This window comes from Heteronotia binoei, chromosome 9, assembly GCF_032191835.1.
Source record: "Heteronotia binoei isolate CCM8104 ecotype False Entrance Well chromosome 9, APGP_CSIRO_Hbin_v1, whole genome shotgun sequence".
Lineage (NCBI taxonomy): Eukaryota > Metazoa > Chordata > Lepidosauria > Squamata > Gekkonidae > Heteronotia > Heteronotia binoei.
In genome coordinates this window covers 10,272,197-10,296,832 of record NC_083231.1, presented here as the reverse complement: position 1 = coordinate 10,296,832, position 24,636 = coordinate 10,272,197, and the positions used below count along the sequence as shown (strand labels likewise).

The 24,636-nt window shown below is 46.1% G+C and overlaps 1 non-coding gene across 1 annotated transcript; it reads right to left on the bottom strand.

Moving 5' to 3' along the window:
• Window positions 1-1,973: 1,973 nt before the first annotated feature.
• On the bottom strand, window positions 1,974-2,040 carry TRNAL-GAG (transfer RNA leucine (anticodon GAG)). Its single transcript has one exon. It is a non-coding gene; the product is annotated as a tRNA-Leu (tRNA).
• Window positions 2,041-24,636: the final 22,596 nt, after the last annotated feature.

Below are 24,636 nucleotides of genomic sequence, written 5' to 3'. Positions count from 1 at the left end.
GGATGTCCAGTTGTTGACATCAATGGATGCAAAGGGATGATAGGACATTTTGGAGGACACTGATTCTCATAGGGCTGTCATAAGGTGACTGGGCAGCACTTCATGCACACAACTGAGCATCTTCTCAGGTACAACATGGTGGATCCAAACAGCTTTTCTGTTACTGATAAAGGAAGGAAAGATCCACTTTGGCAACTCAAAGGTCGTTTTCGCACTCACCTCCAGCCGGCACGACCCCCCTCTTCACCGCGCAGGATCTGCGCGGATTTCGCACTAAATGCCACGGAGCAGCCTTTTGCGCCGGAAACTCCCGGCGCAAAAGCCGCTCAAACGTAAACCGCCAAAAAGCAGTTTCCGTTTGCGCGGCTTTTGCAATGGGAGTTTCCGGCGCAAAAGGCTGCTCCGCGGCATTTAGTGCGAAATCCGCGCAGATCCTGCGCGGTGAAGAGGGGGGTCGCGCCGGCTGCAGGTGAGTGCGAAAACGACCAAAGAGTTTCAGCTGGGGATCATGAGTTCTGAATTAATCAAAGTCCTGTGAGACAGGGTAAGGATGAGTGTTGAGCAAGATTAAGTGGGGAAACCAACTGCATACATCTTTAGGTATCCACCGGACATTTAAGCACATATCTTTTTTAAAAGGACAAAGTATAAATATAATCAAACACGCATTTGTGAAAACTTAGAACCTTCAGGTGCATTTGTCGGGACGCTGCATTTGGCTATAGCACAGACTGAAAAAAGACACACAGTTGCAGACTCAGGTGTGTCGCTGTGTGACGTGTACAATAGCCCTGAGGCATCCTTATCAAATTAGATCGTTTCAGACGGGTACCCGTACTGGTCTGCAACAGAACAGCAGAATTCAAGTCTGGTGGCATTTTGAAGCAAGGATGCCAGGCTCCAGGTGGGGCCAGGGGATCCTCAGAATCATAAGTCATCTCCAGATTACAGAGATCAATTCCCCAAAAGAAAAATGGATGCTTGGGAGGGCGAACTAGATGGCATCGTACCCCACTGAGTTCTCTGTCCTCCCCAGGCTCCATCCACATATCTCTAGGAATTTTCCAACCAGGATCTGATAACTCTACCCCCACATTCCTCCATCAGTGGCCAAGGGGGACCTGACAAACCCTATCTTGAAGACCAAAATTTCCAGGGTATAAGCTTTTTGAGAGTCAAATTTAATGAAGAGAGGTTTGACTTTTGAAAGCTTATATCATGGAAATCGTGTTATTGATTTATTTACCGAAGTTATATCCCACCTAGCAGGACACATTTGACTTGATGAACATGTACGTGCAGTGGAAAAAAAAAAAAACCCAACTAATATTTGTTGTTGTTCAGTCGCACAGTCAAGTCTGACTCTTTGCGACCCCATGGACCAAGTCACGCCAGGCCCTCCTGTCTTCCACCATCCTCTGAAATCTGCTCAAATTCGTGTTTGTTACATCAGTAACTCTGTCCAGCCATCTCATCTTTTGCCGTCCCCTTCTTCTTTTGCCTTTTGTCTTTCCCAGCATCAGGATCTTCTCCAGGGAGTGCTCCCTTCTCTTTTGGTGGCCAAAGTATTTGAGCTTCAGCTTCAGCATCTGACCTTCCAGGGAACAGTCTGGGTTGATTTCCCTTAGGATTGACTGATTTGATCTTCTTGCAGTCCAAGGGACTCTCAAGCTTCTTCTCCAGCACCACAGCTCGAAAGCATCTGTTCTTCTGCGCTTGGCCTTCCTTATGGCCCAACTCTCACAGCCATACATTACTACTGGGAATACCATCGCTTTGGCCATGCGGACTTTTGTTGGCTAATATAGGCTAACTAATATAGGCTAACAATTTGAACATATGAACATATGAAGCTGCCTTATACTGAATCAGACCCTTGGTCCATCAAAGTCAGTATTGTCTTCTCAGACTGGCAGCGGCTCTCCAGGGTCTCAAGCTGAGGTTTTTCACACCTATTTGCCTGGACCCTTTTTTGGAGATGCCAGGGATTGAACCTGGGACCTTCTGCTTCTCAAGCAGATGCTCTACCACTGAGCCACCGTCCCTTTTCATGTAAAACATACATGAAAAAACACCATAAAAAACAGCCAGAGCTATGGCTAACCCAAGGCCATTCCAACAACAAACCCCTCTCCCAAGCATACCTCATTAAAACAACCTTTTAAGAAATAATAATAATAATTAAGAGTTAAATTACATATAAAACAGTGAAAAGTCATAAAATGTTGTTTAGGGAGGAGGGATCAATGAGGGAATGCCTAATGAAACAAAAAATTCTTCACTAACTACCCTTCAAGATGCTACTGGACGCAGATCTTGCTTTTACAGAAACTGAGTAATCTGCATTTAGTTATCACAAGTGGTGTGTGTGTGTGGGGGGGGGGGACTGAGCAGAGCTGGACGTTTCAGCCGTTGTTTACAACCAGGGTTGCCAAACCCCAGGTGAAGGTAGGGGATCCCCCGGTTTGGAGACCCACCCCCCGCTTCAGGATCAACAGAAAGCTGGGGGAAGGGAGAGAAACGTCTGCTGGGAACTCTATTATTCCCTATGGAGACTTATTCCCATAGGAAATAATGGAGAATTGATCCGTGGGCATTTGGGGCTCTGGAAGGGTTGTTTTTGAGGTAGAGGCATCAAACTTTCAGCATAGCATCCAGTGCCTCTCCCCAAAATACCCCCAAAGTTTCAAAAAGATTGGACCAGGGCGTCCAATTTTATGAGCCCCAAAAGAAGGTGCCCCTATCCTTCATTATTTCCTATGGAAGGAAGGCATTTAAAAGGTGTGCTGTCCCTTTAAATGTGATGTCCCGAAATCCCTTTGGAGTTCAGTTATGGTTGTCACAGCCTTGCTCTTGGCTCCATCCCCAATGTCTCCTGGCTCCACCCCCAAAGTCTCCTGGCTCCACCCCCAAAATTCCCAGATATTTCTATATTGGACTTGGCAACCCTATTTACAACTCTCCTACATTTTAACTTCAGGAGCTTATTGCTTGTATGTAGTGCTCCCTCTGAACAGAGTTTGCGTGAGCCAACTCACAGGTTTTTAGCCTCCAGCTCACACCTTTTTGTCTTAGCCCAGAAAGGATGGCCCCAGAATACCCTAATTGATGCAGTAGCTCACAACTTTAATGCCGAGAGCTCACAAAGTAGAATTTTTGCTCACAAGACTCTGCAGCTTAAAGGGAACATTGCTTGTATCGCTGCTTCTTTTTCCCTGTTCACAGAAATAGAACTGTGCACAATTTTGTATAAACTATAACAACATGAAAACACTTATTTATGGAAATCAGAACACTTCTTAAAACGTTTGAATTACTTTGAAATGTGACAGCCTGAGGCAAATGAAACGGATCTTTTTTTTAAAAAAAGAAAAAGAAAGAAAGAAATCATTTGAAATGAAACAGCAATTTCCCCCACCCCCTTTGAAATCCGTCCTTTGTTTGCAAAAGATCAAATCTATTTTCACATAGGTTAAAGAGGCGTCATACATCACCTGTGTTTGCGTGCACACAGAAACCACAGGGGCTTACCCATTGTTCTCTGAGCCCATCACTTAGTTCAAATGCTCAGTTACACAGGGATGGGATGGGAGACTCTCTGAGAACAGCACATAAGCCATGCTAAATTGTACGGAAGAACATGAAAGTGGGCAACAGAGCACTGCTTCATACAAGCATCCTGGGAGTGAAGAAGAAGAAGAATTGCAGATTTATACCCTGCCCTTCTCTCTGAATTAGAGACTCAGAGCGGCTTACAATCTCTCATGTCTTCTCCCCCAACAACGGATACCCTGTGAGGTGGGTGGGGCTGAGAGGGCTCTCACAGCAGCTGCCCTTTCAAGGACAACCTCTGAGAGAGAGCTATGGCTGACCCAAGGCCATTCCAGCAGGTGCAAGTGGAGGAATGGGGAATCAAACCCAGTTCTCCCAGACAAGAGTCCACACACAACCACTACACCAAACTGGCTCTCACCAAACTGAGAACAACATTCCTTAATTTAAAACAGGACATGAAGGTGCCACTTGTTTGGCCCCTGACACAGGGCTATTTTTGTAGCAGGGACTCCTTTGCATATTAGGCTGCACCCCCCTGATGTAGCCAGTCCTCCTGGAGTTTACAGTAGGCCCTGTACTAAAAGCCTTGTAAGCTCTTGGATGATTGGCTACATCAGGGGTTTGTGGCCTAATATGCAAAGGAGTTCCTGCTACAAAAAAAGCCATGGTTGTCATTCTGTGAAGCGGGTGGTGGGAAGTGATTTAAGGTGGAGCATGAGGAGAGGAGGAAAGCACTACATTTTGCATCACTGAAACCACCACAACTACATGTTTCCCCATCGGGCCCCAAATACGGTTGCCAAGTCCCCTGCAGTCTCCGGCAGGAGACTTTTTTTGCATGCATTGCAGGCGGGGCGCAATGACGTCACCCGGAAATGACGACATCACATCGACAACATTGCACACCAGCTGCTCTAAGCGTTTCCAGGAAAACTCTATGGTCTTCCCGGACGCTCTAGCAATTTGGGAGGGGAGACTCTATGGTATGATAGGCACCATAGAGTTTTCCCTCCCAAATTGCTAGAGCATCCAGGAGAACCATAGAGCTTTCCCAGAAACGCCTAGAGCGGCGGCACATGGCATCGCCAGTGCGATGATGTCACTTCCAGGTGACGTCATTGTGCCAGTGACATCAGGGGAGGTTTCCCCCACCAGCCCAATGTGGGTCGGTGGGTTGGGAACCTCCAGGGTGGGAGAATCCCCACCTGGCCCAGGGGCTTCACAGCCCCAGCCCCCAAACAAAACCAGATTTACCCATGAGTGGGAGAAAAGAAGCTTAGCAGAAGGAAAGTGCAGATTGGGGTGGGGGGGAGGGAGAGGCAGTTTAGACCCATCCCCCCAATGCACTCTGAACCCCCTCTTTTTGTTATGGCGGAAGTTGAGGCACATCCAGCTTGGTCCTCAACTTGTGCTAGCCAGCCTCAAGATTCGTGCCGCACTTTTAATTATTAGGACTGCAGCTGGAAAAAAAAAATCCAAATTCTATGCAAAGGAAATTGCCAATCCTGTTTAATGGAAATGTCGTTGTGTAGTGTCGAGTGATTAGGAGGCCGTCTCTTTTTTCATATAACTTGATTGCTCGCTAATGAGCGCTGGCGGTCAGCTGATGTGTCTGGAGCAACCTGAAGATGCCTGCTCAATCACTTCTGGTGGCGAGAAGATGGCGCTTTAATGAATGGAGATGGCTGAGGGCCCAACTGCATGGGATGCCGGAGTTCTGTGATTGGAACTCTCAAGGCATAATTTGGACCTAAAGAGGAGGAGAACGAGGAAAGGAAGAGGTTAGCTCTGCACCATCTCCCTGGTAAGGAAAGAAAGAGCCAGGCAACCCCACCCCTTAGCAAGTCTGAAAGGGTTGTGGTATTTCTATTTAATTGTAGGCCAGAGGTTGCCAATTCCCAGTTGCAGCAGGAGATCCCCCAGTTTGGATGCCCTCCCCCCCCTTCAGGGTCATCAGAAAACGGGGGGGGGGGGGAGATGTCGGCTGAGCACTCCATTAGAGCCCTCTCCAGCCCCACCCACCTCACAGGGTGTCTGTTGTGGGGGAGGAAGGGAAAGGAGATTGTGAGCCGCTCTGAGACACTTCAGAGCAGAGGGCGGGATATAAATCCAATATCTTCATCTACCTCACAGGGTGTCTGTTGTGGGGGAGGAAGGTAAAGGAGATTGTGAGCCGCTCTGAGACTCTTTGGAGTGGAGGGCGGGATATAGATCCAACATCTTCATCTACCTCACAGGGTGTCTGTTGTGAGGGAGGAAGGTAAAGGAGATTGTGAGCCGCTCTGAGACTCTTCGGAGTGGAGGGCGGGATATAAATCCAATATCTTCATCTACCTCACAGGGTGTCTGTTGTGGGGGAGGAAGGGAAAGGAGATTGTGAGCCGCTCTGAGACTCTTCGGAGTGGAGGGCGGGATATAAATCCAATATCTTCATCTACCTCACAGGGTGTCTGTTGTGGGGGAGGAAGGTAAAGGAGATTGTGAGCCGCTCTGAGACTCTTCGGAGTGGAGAGCGGGATATAAATCCAATATCTTCATCTATCTCACAGGGTGTCTGTTGTGGGGGAGGAAGGGGAAGGAGATTGTGAGCCGCTCTGAGACTCTTTGGAGTGGAGGGCGGGATATAAATCCAATATCATCATCATCATCATCATCATCATCATCATCATCATCATCATCATCATCATCATCATCATCATCATCATCATTCCCTATGGAGACCAATTCCCATAAGGTATAATGGATAATTGATGTACGAGTATCTAGGGCTCTAGGGGGCCTGTTTTTTGAGGCAGGGACACCAGATCTGCAGCATAGCATCCAAAGCCTCTCCTCAAAACACCCTCCAAATTTCAAAAAAGATTGGACCAGGGGGTCCAATTGTATGAGACTCAAAAAAAGGTGCCCCCACCTTTATTATTTCCAATGGAGGGAAGGCATTTACAGAAGAAGACTGCAGATTTATACCCCACCCTTCTCTCTGAATCAGACTCAGAGTGGCAAACAATCTCCTTCCCCCACAACAGACACCCTGTAAGGTGGGAGGGGCTGAGAGAGCTCTCGCAGCAGCTGCAATTTCAAGGAAAACTCCTACGAGAGCTACGGCTGACCCAAGGCCATTCCAGCAGCTGCAAGTGGAGGAGTGGGGAATCAAACCCGGTTCTCCTAGATAAGAGAGCTATGGCTGACCCAAGAGCATTCCAGCAGCTGCAAGTGGAGGAGTGGGGAATCAAACCCAGTTCTGCCAGGTAAGAGAGCTATGGCTGACCCAAGGCCATTCCAGCAGCTGCAAGTGGAGGAGTAGGGGATCAAACCCGGTTCTCCCAGATAAGAGAGCTATGGTTGACCCAAGGCCATCCCAGCAGCTGCAAGTGGAGGAGTGGGGAATCAAACCCGGTTCTCCCAGATAAGAGAGCTATGGCTGCCCCAAGGCCATTCCAGCAGGTGCAAGTGGAGGAGTGGGGAATCAAACCCGGTTCTCCCAGATAAGAGAGCTATGGCTGACCCAAGGCCATTCCAGCAGCTGCAAGTGGAGGAGTGGGGAATCAAACCCGGTTCTCCTAGATAAGAGAGCTATGGCTGACCCAAGGGCATTCCAGCAGCTGCAAGTGGAGGAGTGGGGAATCAAACCCGGTTCTCCTAGATAAGAGAGCTATGGCTGACCCAAGGGCATTCCAGCAGCTGCAAGTGGAGGAGTGGGGAATCAAACCCGGTTCTCCTAGATAAGAGAGCTATGGCTGACCCAAGGCCATTCCAGCAGCTGCAAGTGGAGGAGTGGGGAATCAAACCCGGTTCTCCTAGATAAGAGAGCTATGGCTGACCCAAGGCCATTCCAGCAGCTGCAAGTGGAGGAGTGGGGAATCAAACCTGGTTCTCCTAGATAAGAGCCCGTGAACCACTACACCAAACTGGCAGCCCCTTTAAATGTGATGGCCAGAACTGTTTGTTGCAGCCTTGCTCTTGGCTCCATGTCCAATCTTTCCTGGCTCCACCCCAATGTCTCCTGACTCCACCCTCAAAGTCCCCAGATATTTCTTTAATTGAACCTGGCAAGGTCAGGCATAGAGTTCTGGTCTCAAGTTCATGCAGGAGAGAGGGGTGTGCTCAAAGCTTGGGGTCGTTTTGTAGAAAAATAGATGGTGGAGCTCATCCATGATTGTTACGTGGCTGCTGTCAAGCATGGTAAAAAACTCAATGGTGATCTATAGCTTTAGGGACCTCCGTAAAGCTGGTCTGTAAAACATCATGGAGGGTCAAGGTAACATGGCTCTGTTATTCTCCCCACCCCCCTCTCCTGCTTGATGGCTTTGTGTAGTGGAATAGGAAACAAAACTAGTAGTGAGATGAGAAGAAGTGTCACCTTCTCATACATTCCTGCATGGGAGTATAGACCACCTGGGAAAGCAAGGACGAGATACTGATAACATAGTGAGAATGTAGACTTTTATAATAGTTTATACGCCGGCTGGCATTCCTCATCCCTTCCCAGGAGAACCCTTTGAAGTGTGTCTTAAAAGAAGTGTATCAATGTATTGTTGGTATCACTCTCAAGGTCCTGTACCAGGAGAGCATCTCGATTTAGCAATAAACGTAGTTTTGTATCCCCTTGACTCATTCTTTTAAAAATCGCATGATTGACATTTTGAGAGAGATCCTGGAGGAAGTTTAACGGCACTGGCAACTTTGTAACCGGGTGACTGAAAAGATTCCAGAGAGCAGTGAACTTCTAGAACCTGAAGAAGGGGCGAGAGCACCGACACCACCGTGGCACGTGCTAGACGCCCGGAGAGTTGCGTGGTTCCCCTCTCCACATCCAACAACTCTTGGTCATTCCTCGTCAGTGGCAACCGTGCACGTCCACAACCACGATGAACGAGGCGCAACCATGCAGAGGCGCTATCCTGACCAGACACATGCGTAAGGTGAGAATGGTGATGGGAGCAGACGAGGAGTATGAGCCGGGGGAGGAATGCGGAGCCCCCGCTAACACACAAGCAAAGATTTTATTTATTTATTTATTTGAGATTTTTATCCCGCCCTTCCCACCAGGTGGCTCAGATGGAAGCACCTCTATTGTGGAGGGAGAAGACTCCCAAGAGCTGTCGGGCCCCGGTGAAGAGGAAGACGAGGGGACCCGAGAGTTTCGCTTAATGGTAAGAAAGGAGGTCGAAGAGGTCGCCAAGGGGTTGCGGGACGAGATGGAAGCGACGGCCACACTCATGGCCAGAGAATTCAAGAAGCAGGTTGATCGAATCCTGAGACTGGCAGACCCAGGGGAATCCCGCAACCACCCGCAGCTAGACCCTCGGCAATCCCACCCAGGGCGCAGCCAGCGAGGGAGCCCCTTCCTCAAGAGGGACCCCGAGGAAAAGAGCTGGATTCCACATTTGATGGGGACTCGGAGAAAGTGGAATATTTCACCATACAAGCCAACAGCTATATGCATTACTGGGGAAACACCTTCCCCGATGAATTCAGCCAGGTCGACTACCTCGGGTCGAAGCTCAATGGAGCGGCTAAGCACTGGTATGTAAGCTTATATGAGGCAATGAGCCCGGAATTGGACGACGTGGCCACATTTCTTCAGGCGGTACTGACTCAGTACGAAGACCCTCTACAAGAAACTCGCACACTGGCCACCCTGAGGGACATCCAGCAAGGGTCCAAGTCGATTCGTGTGTATGCGGCCGAGTTCCGTTCCAATGCCGCTAAGGTGAGGAGATGGAGCGAGCTGATGAAGATTGAGCACTTCACTCGGGGTCTAAACGCGAGCAAACTGGATCGGGCCCTACAACAAGCGAGGCCAGCTACCCTAATAGGGTGGATACAACTGGTAGGCGAAGTAGAGACCAACATGAAAAGAGTGGCCCTCCAACACCAGCAGCAGAGCAGCAAAGGAGGCCGGGACCAGAAAACCGGGGTGAAGACAGAAGCGAAGAAGACACGGGGTGGGGGGAGGGGAGCGGGGAAACTCCCACCTGCCCACAAGTGCTTTCGCTGTGGGGACCCAAAGCACCTGGCTGTCAACTGTCCCAACCCCCCAAGACCAGCATCAACTGTCATGAAGACGAGCACCCCAATGCCGAAGAAATCGACTGGCCGCCCTAAGGATGCGGCGAAGAGCAGCGTGGCGGCGAGCTCAATCCTGGAGGAGGAGACCATCATCATTGATGAGCTGAGTGAGATGTCTTGGGAGGGTGAGCCGGCGGGAAACGAGAATGACCTGCTCTAAATGGTGCCAACCAACAGGTCGCGGAATCTCTGGCACCACTCAGGGTGAGAATAGCGGAGTCACTATTTTTTGTTCCAGTGACTTTGCTAAACTTAAAACTTAGGCGTTTTATTCATGTGAAGGCCATGATTGATTTGGGGTGCATGAGGAACATAATCACCCCTAAGTTAGTGGATGCTTTGGGGCTTCCCACAGCCTCCTTACCCCACCCCATTCAGTTTGAACAGATGGACGGGACTGTGATGAAGGGGGAGCCTTGTATTTTAGAGACTCAGTTGGTCCCGGTGGGCATTGAGGATCACTGGGACCAAGAGGCTTTCGTGATAGCCCCCTCTTCCTCATACGATGTGGTGTTGGGGGTGGGTTGGCTGGCAAAGCATGAGCCAGACATTCGATGGGGGGATCAGACAATAGAGTTCACTGATGTGAAATGTCGAACCCATCAGTGGAAAAAGGAGTGGGGACCCAACCCCCCGCCCCGGAATGAAAAGGTCTGCTTAACAGTGGAGGAGGTTCAAGCGGTCCCCAAGGGACTTGCGAGGGGTATTCAGTGAGCAGGGGGCTGACAAACTCCCTCCCCATAGAAATACGGACTGCGCCATTGAATTGATTCCGGGGCAGACCTTACTGAAAGCAAAGCTGTATTCGATGGGGTGGGCCGAAAAGATGGAGCTGCGCAAATTTCTTGATAAAAACCTGAAGAGGGGTTTCATACGGCCCTCCATGCAGCCCCTGTCCTTTTCCAGAAGAAGAAGGATGGCTCGCTCAGGCTATGTACTGATTTTCGCGGGATGAATGGGATTTTGACCTCCAATGCCTACCCGATACCCCTCATCAAAGAGTTACTAAGTACAATGTCGGAGGGGAAGATTTTTACCAAATTGGACCTAAGAGATGCGTACTTCAGAGTGTGCATAAAAGAGGGGGACGACTGGAAAACAGCCTTCAACACCCCCATGGGACAATTTGAATACCTGAGATTTTTTATGAACATTATAAATGAGGTGTTGAGAGAGTATTTGTATAAGAGGGTGGTGGTGTATCTGGATGACATCATTATCTATTCCGAGGACCTCCAATCTCATGTGAACTTGGTGCGGGAGGTCCTCAGCATGTTGCAAAAGCATAAACTGTACACTAAGCTGTCTAAATGTGAGTTCCATTGGACCGAGCTGGATTACTTGGGTTTCAGGGTGTCTGGAAAAGGACTGGCCATGGACCCGAGCAAGGTCCAAGCAGTACTAGATTGGGCTCCCCCAAGGACACGTAGACAGCTCCAATCCTTCCTCGGGTTCGCTAATTTTTACCATAATTTCATAAAAGGGTTCGCCCAGACAATGTTACCCCTTATGGAGCTACTAAAAACTAAAGGGAGGGGCCCCGATGCCAAAAAACTGGGGGCGAAACTGAACTGGACACCCAGGTGTCAGGAGGCGTTCACCAAACTTAAGAGACTGTTCACAAGTGAACTTCATTGTTCAATGCGACGCCTCCGACGTCGCTGTAGGAGCCATTCTCATGCAGAGAGATGAGGAGGGGCGACTGAAACCCTGTGCCTATATTTCCAAAAAAATTTCCCACGAGCAATGAAATTGGTCCATGTGGGATAAAGAGGTTTTCGCAGTGACTTATGCGCTAAAGACTTGGCGATCATGGCTAGAAGGCACCAAAGTGCCATTTGAAATTTGGACTGATCACAAAAATTTAGAAGCACTCACGGGGTGCCGCAAGCTAACTGAAAAGCAGATCAGGTGGGCGGGATTTTTCTCGAAGTTCAATTTCAGTTTGAAACACATCCCAGGAACTAAAAAATTTTCGGTGGACGCCCTTTCGCGACATCCCCAACACAACAGTCAAAGGGAGGAGGTGGTAGATTCCCTCATTTCCCCCGCCCAAGTGGACGGCATGGTCACTGCTCGGGCTAGATCCAAACAAAACCTTCATACCGAGAAGTGGGGAGGGAAATGACTAGCCACGGAAACTGAAAACGAGGGGGAAGATCGGCCAGGCGAAATTCAGAAAGGGGAGGATGGGTACTGGTACAAGGATGGTAAACTGTACATTCCCAAAAGCCTCCATGCAGAAGTGTTACAGTTCTGCCATTCCAATAAACTGGCGGGGCATTTTGAGTATGTGAAAACTTTGCATTTGATCAGTAGACAATTCTGGTGGCCCTCGATGAAAAAGGACATGTCGGAATTTGTGGCCTCCTGCCCCATATGTTTAATGGCCGAAAGGAGAAGGGGGAAGTCCCCTGGGTTGTTAAAACCTTTGGAAACGGCGACCCGCCCATGGTCAGTGGTATCTATGGGTTTTATAGTAGAGTTACCCGTTTCACGAGGGAAAACTGTAATTCTGGTAGTGGTGGATACGTTTTCAAAGCAAGCGCATTTTATCCCTTGTAAGCAACTGCCAAAAAACTTGCGTACTTATTTTTCCACCATATTGTGAAAATCCACTCGTTCCCCGACAAGATAATTAGTGACTGCGGCCCGCAATTCGTTGCCCACTTTTGGCGGGCGTTTTGCAAGCTAATGGGGATAGAGCAGGGCTTGAGCTCGGCCTACCACCCCCAGATGGACGGTCAGACGGAACGAGTGAATGTGCTTCTAGAGCAGTATTTACGGTGCTATGTAAATCACCAACAATCCAACTGGGTGGATTTGCTGCCGTTCGCTGAGTATGGGTATAATAACAGTCTTCACAGCTCAACCAAGGCTTCGCCCTTCCAGATAGTAAATGGGCACGAAGGCAAGCCTGTCCCATCATTGCCGGGGGGAGAGGGATCTGGAAACCCCACGACTTTTGAACAATGGTGGGGAAAGCTAGGGAAAAGTTGGAAGCTTATCCAGGAGAACTTCCCATCCATCTTCCCATACATTCCTGCATGGGAGTATAGACCATCTGGGAAAGCAAGGACGAGATACTGATAACGTAGTGAGAATGTAGACTTTTATGATAGTTTATGCGCCGGCTGGCATTCCTCACCCCTTCCCGTGAGAACCCTTTGAAGTGTGTCTTAAAAGAAGTGTATCAATGTATTGTTGGTATCACTCTCAAGGTCCTGTACCAGGAGAGCATCTCGATTTAGCAATAAACGTAGTTTTGTATCCACTTGACTCGTTCTTTTGAAAATCGCATGCTTGACAGCTGCACCTACTGTTCAATGGATAAGGTGGAAAGGAGGAGGTGGAACTCTCAGAAAGGTTCAGGAGCTGTGCTCCTGTGAGCTCCCGCTGAATCCAAGGCCTGCTTAAAGCAATAACTGTTTCTTAGCTAAGAAATACAGAGATGGAAGTGACTGATTTCAAGTCAAAGCCCTGAGTGGCATTCTCTCTACATCTAGCTAAGAAACAGAACTAACACAGCAGGGATTCCGCCTTATGAGACTAAACCAACTCTCAGCAACATCAGAGGGAAGAAAAGACTACTCTGTTGTAGTGTATATAATACAATACCTCAGGCACATCCAGCTAGGGTAACATGGGGTTACTATATTTTGAAATGCAAAAAAAGAGGACACATATTCCCCCAACTGACTACTTCAAATGACTGGTCACTATAACAAATCGCAAAAGGGGGGGTTGGGAACCAACCAGGTCCTCATTGCCTTTGTTGTGGTGGTGAATGCTGAGAAAGATTTCATTTGTTCTCTGAATATAATCTTTGTTTAGTGTTGTGTAGAATTAGGGTTGTTAGGTCCAGGTCAAGAAATATCTGGGGACTTTGGGGGTGGAGCCATTAGAATTTGGGGGTGGAGCCAGGAGCAAGGTTATGACAAGCATATGACAAGCATAATTGAACAACAAAGGGAGTTCCGGCCATCACATTTAAAGGGACTGCACGCCTTTTAAATGCCTTCCCTCTATTGGAAATTATGAAGGATAGGGGCACCTTCTTTGGAGGCTCATAGAATTGGACCCCCTGGTCCAATCTTTTTGAAACTTGGAGGGTGTCTTGAAGAGAGGCACTGGATGCGATGCTGAAAATTTTGTGCATCTAACTCACAAAACAGCCCCCCCCACCAAGCTCCAGATACCCACAGATCAATTCTCCACTATACCCCGTGGGAATCAGTCTCCATAAGGAATTTAATCTAAATTAATTTAATTTTTAGATTTATATCATGCCGAATCCCACAAGTGGGCTCAGGGCAGTTTACAACAATAATGGAGTTCCCAGCAGACACTTCCCTCCCCTGCTTTCTGATGACCCTGAAGCGGGGGGAAGGCCTCCAAACCAGGGGATCTCCTGCCCCCAACTGGGGATTGAGAACCCACTGTGCAAACAAGAGATGTAAGCTAATGTATGTGAGCTATTGCCTTAGCACAGGTTCCTGGATAAAAATACAGGCGGCCAGTGGAAGCGGCAAATGAAACACGAACTGAACCTTGGACTCATGTAGCCACACCCGTTGAATAGAGGACTGCTACGTCTACGTTCGAGCATTACGGTACACCTGTGTCTATTAGGAAACGGGACAGACAGACAGCAGGATATGTGACCAATTTATTTCCGCATTTGATAGGGACTTCTCCAGAATTACTAATATAATTTGTGGACGTTGAGCTTGGTTAGAACCATATGAATTCTGTTTTTAAAAGTATTTTGAAGTTCTAATGAATTGAGTATTTGAAAAAGGTTACGTAGCCTTTATTTAAAGCATGTTAATTACCCAGTGTTTTCTCCGTATCATACCCAAATGGGGATTGGCGACTCTATGTGGCATTCAAAAGTTACAACCCTCAGGCCCAGCTTACTCTAGCGCCTCTATGTGCCATGAACTCCCTCCTCTGTCATTCCCGTTATCAGAAAGTAGTTCTTTTTTTGACTCATAATGCCTCTTTTATTCCCTCCAAATTTCACATTTCTTAATGCCAGACTATTGCTTCTTTCAGAGCGCAGTATCTAGATCTTCACAGATTGGGTACACAGGGTTGTTGAATTTATTACTGGAGAAAACCGCAAATGACAAGTGAATAAAGCACAGTACAGATCTTGTATAAATCAATACTGAGTGTTATAAAATGTCAGAAAATATCAAACGAGAAGAAAAGAATCAATAGGTACCTTTTGAATTAAATGTGTGATTAATATTCTTTACCAGCCAGATAAATTAAAAGGCACATGCATGCGCGTGTATACAATCCTCTCGTCCCGCATTAAAGAAACATTTGACACTTAGCTAAAAAAGAAAGTCTCAGGGTTTACAGAATCTAGTGTTGCCAAGTCCGACTCAAGACATACCTGGGGACTTTGGGGGTGGAGCCAGGAGCAAGGGTGTGACAAGCATGACTGAACTCCAAACAGAGTTCTGGATATCACATTTAAAGCGCTCCTTTTAAATGCCTTCCTTTCATAGGAAATCATGGAGGATAGGGGTGCCTTCTTTGGGGGCTCATAGAATCGGACCCCCTGGTCCATTCTTTTTGAAACTTAGAGGGAGTTTTAAGGAGAGGCACTGAATGCTATGCTGAAATTTTGGTGACTTTATGACTTCAAAAGTCAGCCCCTCTGGAGCCCCAGATACCCATGGATCAATTCTTCATTACACTCTATGGGAATCTATCTCCACAGAGTATAATGGAGTGCCCAGCAGACATTTCCCTCACCCCCCCTCCAACTTTCTGATGACTCTGCAGTGGGGGGAGGGTCTCCAAACCAGGGGATCCTCTGTCCCCACCTGGGGATTGTGCAACAGAAAAAAGTCACATGGATAGGAGACCAGGTAGAAAAGCAACAGCTCCACGCACAATAAGCCTCTACTTTCAATTCCAATAAAGACTAATTCATACACACACACACACAAAGTTCTTTATAAGTCCAATTCTTTACTGACGGCAAAAAACTATTTTGACAAATCCGGGTTTGCTCAGTGTATGCAGAGGATACTTCAGCATCAAGTTAAAGTACCAACACCAGTTTACAGGCATAACTGGTCTGTGTTCCTGTTTCGCATTACAGCTTTATCCAAGCTACCGGGGGGGGGGGGGGTGTCAATGTTATGCTTCACTCTTCACACTCAAGAAATAACTTGCTCACACTCAATCCAACAATTAATGTATTAAATACATTAAAATATAGTGGAAGAATTGCAAACTATTATGAAACTTGGCGCAAGCACCTCCCCAGGACTGAACAATGATATTGGGTTTTTTTTATCTCATTACAGATGCTAAACCCACTTTCACCAAGTATGGCTATAGATCCACAGTATTCCAATGCATTTCTCTTTCAGATTAGTGTATCAGAATTATGTTTTTGTAGACATACTCAAACAAGGGATATTGGCTGTTTATCTCGTTACATATACTAAACCCATCTTTCACTATATTTTAATGTATTTTTTTTCTAATGGCAAACCAGAATGATGTATATATTTAGATTACATGTTAAAAGGTAAATTAGTTGGACAGGAAAAACTTCTGGGAAATAATGACCCAGGCTTATTAGCAATAGAACAATTAACAGACATTCTCACATTCTGACATGTTACTGTTTTATTGGTTTCCCTCGCTAATGTAACCCAGATGAAAGGTTTTCTGAATTTGTTAATTTTTGTTGTTGTTCAGTCGCACAGTCGAGTCCGACTCTTTGCGACCCCATGGACCAAGTCACGCCAGGCCCTCCTGTCTTCTACCATCCTCTGAAGTCTGCTCCAGTTCGTGTTAGTTACATCAGTAACGCTGTCCAGCCATCTCCTCTTTTGCCGCCCCCTTCTTCTTTTGCCTTCCGTCTTTTCCAGCATCAGGGTCTTCTCCAGGGAGTGCTCCCTTCTCATTGGTTGGCCAAAGTCTTTGAGCTACAGCTTCAGCATCTGACCTTCCAGGAAACAGTCTAGGTTGATTTCCCTTAGTGCTGACTGATTGGATCTTCTTGCAGTCCAAGGGATTTTCAAGATTCTTCTCCAGCACCACAGCTCAAAAGCATCTGTCCTTCTGCGCTCCGCCTTCCTTATGGTCCAGCTCTCACAGCCATACAGTAATTTTACTATTCTGCCATTGGATTTTAACTTTGTACCACTTTGCATTCTTAAACCTCGCTAGCTATATGTAGCTCTGCTTACTGTACCTCATTCCTCATCTGAAGAAGTGTGCATGCACACGAAAGCTTACATTCTGAATAAAAGTTTGCTGGTCTTAAAAGGTGCTACTGGACTCCTGCTTTGTTCAACTCCTGACACAGCAGGGCCTGCCTATCATATCCCTTTCATTGCAGAATGCTGCAGCCAGGCTACTAATGGGGCTTCCTTGTCAGGAGCACATTCCACCTGTGCTGAGAGCGCTGCACTGGCTGCCTGTTGCATACCGAATCCGTTTCAAGCTCCTGGTATTAACCTTCAAAGCCCTATATGGCCTCGGACCTCCCTATCTGTGGGGCCGCCTTGCCCCACATGTTCCCCAGAGAGCACTGCGATCAAGCTCTCAAAATCTTCTGGCTGTCCCTGGGCTAAAAGAGGCTAGGGCTTAATTCCACCAGAGCAGGAGCCTTCTCAGTTGTGGCCCCAATACTTTGGAACACCCTCCCGGAAGCCATCAGACCCTGCGGGATTTATTGCCGTTCCGCAGGGCCTGCAAGACTGAACTGTTTCAGGCGGCATAAAACATCGAACGAGAGAGAGCTGCCACCACATCTGAATCCATCGTGCTTTAGTACTAACAGCCTCGGATCTGTGCACGTGAGAAAGAAAATATGACATGATCAGCCTGACGTAGCGCCATTGTCATTTATCTGTTTTATTGTTTTAATGTTGCTTTTGTTTACTGTCTATTTTATGTTGTTAGCCGCCCTGAGTCTGTATAGAATGGGTGGGATATAAATATAACGTAAATAAATAAGAGATCCAGTTTGGTGTAGTGGTTAAGTGTGCGGACTCTTATCTGGGAGAACCGGGTTTGATTCCCCACTCCTCCACTTGCACCTGCTAGCATGGCCTTGGGTCAGCCATAGCTCTGGCAGAGGTTGTCCTTGAAAGGGCAGCTGCTGTGACAGCCCTCTCCAGCCCCACCTACCTCACAGGGTGTTTGTTGTGGGGGAGGAAGGTAAAGGAGATTGTGAGCCGCTCTGAGACTCTTCGGAGTGGAGGGCGGGATATAAATCCAATATCTTCTTCTTCTTCTAAATAAAATGAGTCAAACCCGGAATTCATGTAGGAACAAAGGGATAGGTATTACTCTGAAAGTAATATTTTCTTAGGTGCAAAATTAAAAGACTGTCCGGTTTTAATTCAGAAGTCTGGGAAACAATGGCATACCAAACTGATACTAGAGTACTTACGGGGGGAAGTATTGCATCACATTGCTGTCATTATTACTAGTAGTAGTACGACTATTATAAAAATCAATAATAGTCACATAGTCATCTGTATGTAAAAAAAGTACTTTGCTCAATAGCATTCCTGAAGAGATATTTGCATAATACAATACTTTGCATTAAAGATCCTCATATTGATTTACAAGCAAGCATGGTACATTCCAAGCAGTTATGTAAATATCACACTGTTTTGCCTTCCACAGGCTGTGGATTTCAACCGTCCAGGACCTGTCATCTCAAAAGAAGAAGAAGAAGACAAGAAGAAGATAGCAGATTTATACCCTGCCCTTCTCTCTGAATCAGAGTCTCAGAGCGGCTTACAATCTCCTTTATCTCCTTCCCCCACAACAGACACCCTGTGAGGTGGGTGGGGCTGAGAGAGCTCTCATAGCAGCTGCCCTTTCAAGGACAACTGTGCGAGAGCTATGGCTGACCCAAAGCCATTCCAGCAGGTGCAAGTGGAGGAGTGGGGAATCAAACCCGGTTCTCCCAGATAAGAGTCCGCACACTTAACCACTACACCAGACTGGCTCTCAAGATGGGTTTTACCTCACCTGCCTGAATTGGCTTATCCAAGTACAATCAGAACTTTTGCTGTGCCAACATAACCCACCTTCTCTTCAGACTCCATACCTGTGTCCCGACAGGCAGATCATGTCAATTAGCAAGAGAAGTCTGTGTTCTGTCAATACAGCCTTTGCCTAATGGTTTTAAGAAACTGCTTTTGAATTCGGTACCTGAGTCATTCTATTTATCTCGTTAGCATTTATCAGCAAATGTTAATCACATGCTCATGCAGCATAGTAAATCAAGAACTGTTTGGGGGACGATTTATACTATTCATAATCGTTTCTTTCACGATGAGTTTTGCAAGCTTTTAGATTCTGGCAGGTGATTATTTTTTCCCAACGCGGGTTTAGGAAAAAGAAAAGAAAAATCCTTCCCAGAAACAACCAAACAAACGCTTCCTTTCACATCCGATGCGGCAACGGGCGGTCAACTTGACACCAAGGGAGAGAAGGAAATAGATGCAGCTTCCCTTGGCGAGAGGCTTGACTTGGCCGCAATCAGTACTCGTGACCCAGAGCAGACCCAAGTCAGGAGAAATTCAACATGGCCTCCCTTGGCACGTCTGTACCAACTTTCAGGACAGGTCAGTTGGACGTTATAGGTGTAGCAAGTGTGGAATTAACTCACTTGTAGCAAATATGAAGTAATAAATGTGGTTTTTTGTTTATTACTACAGTACCAGCAGTAGTATATCTTAACAGAGTGCATGAAGAAGGGGGATTGCTTGTCTGAAGAAACTTATGAGGGGAGACAGAAGGGTGAAGGAGAGCAGCAGACTTCCCTCCACTGTTGGTGGAACTGGAAATATATAAAAACATTTTGGCGAAGTGCAGCTGAACAAATAGACCAAATCACAGGTAACCTTATCACCAGAAAATAGGTTACTAATTAAACAGGACGAGCTAAAAATAAACAAACCGAATGTTGAGTTAATCTCTATTCTATTCACAGCAGCTAGATTGAGGTTAAGGGAAGGGATGGTGGCTCAATGGCAGAGCATCTGCTTGGGAAGCAGAAGGTCCCAGGTTCAATCCCCGGCATCTCCAACTACAAAGGGTCCAGGCAAATAGGCGTGAAAAACCTCAGCTTGAGACCCTGGAGAGCCGCTGCTAGTCTGAGTAGACAAGACTGACTTTGATGGACCAAGGGTCTGATTCAGTATAAGGCAGCTTCATATGTTCATATTGACGATAACAGCAAAATCAGAAGATAATTATCCCCCAATTATTGAACAATGGCATGCCAGAATTTGGGACCATTTTGTAATGACAAAAATTACTTATAACTGGGACTTTTTTTTTTTTTTAAGCAGGAACGCACAGGAACACAGTTCCGGCTGGCTTGGTGTCAGGGGGTGTGGCCTAATATGCAAATGAGTCCCTGTTGGGCTTTTTCTGCAAAAAGCCCTATGTGTAACAATGGTGATGTCAGGGGGTGTGGCCTAATCTGTAAATGAGTTCCTGCTGGGCTTTTTCTACCAAAAAAGCCCTGCTTATAATAGTTCAAATGCCAATATGAAACACTTCAAAAGACCAATATGAAAAAAGTGGTAGCAATATGGTTTCCTGTTTTAACTTATATGGCAGAAAAGACAGTATCCCAAAATAACCTTACTATAGGACTACGATTTATTTTAAGTTCAAGTGTATAATATTGAGATCATTCTGATTGTTGGCAGCAATAACGATATGATGCATGTTGGTAAATATAAGTTTAAATCAGGGGTGTCAAACGCGTAGCTTGAGGGCCAGATCAGGCCCACAAGTAACCCATTGTCATCTGCTTCCTTCTCTCTCCCTTGCTTCCTTCTGTATCACAGCTTGCTTTGCCAGGCTTGTTCAATCACACAGGTGCTACAGAGCAAAGCCTCTATTTTCTCCATTGGCTGACCAGCACATGAAGCAACTTATGTACAAAAGCTCCCAGTGCCCAGCCATTTCATGACTTCCCCTGGGTCTTAGGCTCAAAGCATTGACCATGAGATTTCTGTAATGAATGTCACTAAATCAAAAGTAGGTTTGCAACTTACAGACACACACCTGAACAACATGTGAACAGCAACCTCAAGACTGCTACAGCACAGACATTGCCTCCAGATTTTGATGCAATAATTCAGAGCAAGAGATGTCAATGATCAGAAATCATTAAATAAACAAAATATTGCAAGAGTGCTAATCTTTTAAGCATATTTTATTGAAAGGTTTTTTTTTAAAAAAATCTTTAATTGTGTTTGTCCGTGTTTTTTATAAAGTTTATATTTCTGCTACCTGGCATTATGGCCCGCTTTGGCGGGGGAGGGCGGGGTATAAGAATAAAATTATTATTATTATTATTATTATTATTATTATTATTATTATAAGATATTAGATTTATATCCCGCCCTCCACTCCGAAGAGTCTCAGAGCGGCTCACAATCTCCTTTCCCTTCCTCCCCCACAACAGACACCCTGTGAGGTGGGTGGGGCTGAGAGGGCTCTCACAGCAGCTGCCCTTTCAAGGACAACCTCTGCCAGGGCTATGGCTGACCCAAGGCCATGCCAGCAGGTGCAAGCGGAGGAGTGGGGAATCAAACCCGGTTCTCCCAGATAAGAGTCCGCACACTTAACCACTACACCAAACTGGCTCTCTTATTATTATGGTCCGGCCCGACAAGGTCTCATTTATATCAGATCCGGCCCTCATAACAAATGAGTTCGGCACCCCTGGTTTAAATGTAGCAAGTATTGTTGGAAAATTAAATTAAATTAAATTAAAATTAAAAAAAAAACCAGTAGAAGAGACGAGACGGGAATGATCGCATACAATGAACATGAATAAAGGCAACAGTACAAAAAGAAGTTTCGTTTCTGCCGACAGTGAGGGCTGAAAGGTTATGCCTTTGTGCAAAAATTGCATAGGAAGTGTTGATACCAGGTGGGTATTCTAAGAGGGAATCCCAGATTACAAAGGGTGAACTTACTTAACAGAATGAATGACTCTTCTGAGGGTTGAGATATCTATCCTATATGTGGTTTGGACTCGACTGTGCAAATGAACAAGCATTAATGCACGTCAGATAAACATTTTGCTTTACCTACTCCTGTTTCTTGGTCCAGCATCAAAACGGCAGTGAAATGCTGTATATTTTATTTCATTTATTGAATTAATGTATGCCCCACACCTTTCTCCCTAATGGCGGGGGGGGAGACACAAAGCATTTTACATCACTTTCTCTCCTCCGTTTTATCCTCACAACAACTCTGTTTGGTAGGCTAGGATTGGTTACACCTAACAAGTCAAGATGCTGCGTTGCGGTAGTTAGGGTATCAGGACTGGGATCTGGAAGACCCAGATTTGATGATGATGATGATTATGATGATATTGGATTTATATCCCGCCCTCCACTCCGAAGAGTCTCAGAGCGGCTCACAATCTCCTTTACCTTCCTCCCCCACAACAGACACCCTGTGAGGTGGGTGGGGCTGGAGAGGGCTCTCACAGCAGTTGCCCTTTCAAGGACAACCTCTGCCAGAGCTATGGCTGCCCCAAGGCCATTCCAGCAGGTGCAAGTGGAGGAGTGGGGAATCAAACCCGGTTCTCCCAGATAAGAGTCCATGCACTTAACCACTACACCAAACTGGCTCTCTCTCTTTGAAACTTCACTCTGCCATGGAAATTTGCTGGGAGATCTTCAGCCACTCACACTGCAGCCTAATCTACCTCACAGGGTTGTTGCAGAGACCAACTGAAGGAGAGGAGAACAATGGCCGTCTCCTACTGTAACTAGCCGAGACTTGCTCTTTAGCTGCCCATTAATCAAATAAATTGAACTGCATTAGATCCAGAATTTTAATGAGCAGACTCAGAGAGCTATCACCATCTTCTTGTTCTACACTGCTGATGCATATATTGTTTTATACTGAGAAACTTAATATTTTATATTATTTATGTTTTAATGATATATTGTATTTTATTCTGTTTGTAACCTGCCCTGAGCCTCCCTTGGTGGGATGGGCAGGACAGAAATCCCATAAATAACAAATAAAATAATGCCAGCTGCTTTGGGTTCCTACCTGAGAGTAAGGCGGACTATAAAGGAAGAAAGCAAATAAATCATAGAATCATAGAGTTGGAAGGAACCTCCAGGGTCATCTAGTCCAACCCCCTGCACAATGCAGGAAACTCACAAATACCTCCCCCTAAATTCACAGGATCTTTATTGCTGTCAGATGGCCATCTAGCCTCTGTTTAAAAACCTCCAAGAAAGGAGAGCCCACCACCTCCTGAGGAAACCTATTCCACTGAGGAGCCGCTCTAACAGTCAGGAGTAAATAAATAAGACTTCCCAGTTCTGGCACACATGTGCTATTAATTCTTGATAGAATATGGTTGCAAGTTCTGGGTTGAGGAATGCCTGGAGATTTGGGGAGTGGGACCTGTCAGGCCCAGAGACAAGGAACAGACAAGCATAGTTCAAGATCTTTATTCCAGCATCATAGGCAGGTACAGGCATTGTCAGAACTGGCTCTCCCGCTGTTCTCCTCCTTTATAACCCCTTTGCCTTGACCACTGCAATTCAAGCGAAGCATGCGAAGCTGCAGCAGGGATTTTGCGCGGGTTCCCTCCTACTCTATCATCACCCCAGGTGCCTGTTATCTAACCCCTCGGCTACAACTCCACCAGCTCCCTTGACCTTGGTTGCATAGTAACGTGCAAATTCCCAGACATGCCACCCTCCCTCTAGATAAGCAGTGGGGATGCTTCAAAGCAATCAGCCAGCATAGCAAGCATAAGCATTAGTATTGTATAACTGTTAGCCATTTGGATACATGTGGCAAGAGGAACAAAGATGGAGTGACTCTTGACAGGACTTGGAGATGGACCTCATCAGTGTATAATGGCATACACTCCACCCTCCAAAGCAGCCATTTTCTCTCTCTTTTTTTTTATAAACAATTTTTTATTAGTAACATATGGTAGTAGAACTATATCTACAACTTATAAAAAGCTTAAGATAGAAAAAAAAACATCATTCTACCCCATATCTTACTTTCCTCCCACCCCTCCCCCCATTACTTGACTCCCGCCAGTGTTATTTTTTTTGAAAAAACAGATATTAAAGGTACCCTTAACTATCAAGAAAAAACAAAAATTAATAAAGAAAAAGATCCCCCCTTCAAAAGTTATATTCTTATCTTAAAAATCTTAATCATCAAAAATTGTCCAATGTCCTTTTATTTTCCACTCTTTCTCTACATATCTTCTGAATTTCTTCCACTCCCGATTAAAAAGTTCTAAATCGCAGTCTCTTAGTTTTCTTGTTAATTTGTCCATTTCACTCCATGACATAACTTTTATAGTCCAATCCCATTTTTCTGGTATTTTTTCTTGCTTCCACAACTGCGCATACAATGTCCTAGCAGCTGAGAGCAAGTACCATATTAAAGTTTTATCTTCTTTTGGAAATTTTTCCATTTGTAATCCCAGCAGAAAAGTCTCTGCTTCTTTGTTGAATTCATATCCCAGGATCTTAAGGGGAAACGATCTTGGTTAATCAGGGCCTTTTTTGTAGCAGGAATTCCATTGCATATTAGGCCACACACCCCTGATGTAGCCAATCCTCCAAGAGTTTGCAGGGCTCTTCTGACAGGGCCTACTGTAAGCTCCAGGAGGATTGGCTGCATCAGGGGTGTGTGGCCTAATATGCAAAGGAGTTCCTGCTACCAAAAAAGCCCTGGGTGTCTGGAGATCAATTATAACAGCAGGTGGTCTCCAGGTGCCACCTAGAGGTTGGCAACCCTAGGGGCTGAGAAAGTAATATATTTCCTGCAAGATGCTCCCCCAAGAAGACGACTCGCAATGGTCCTTCGAGAAAGCGTGCGAGAAAGCACAATAAAACAGCACTGATATTAAATACACAAGCATTCTCATCCATGTTCTTTACAGGAAAACCATTTATTAAGCATACCTCAAATTCAAATTAAATA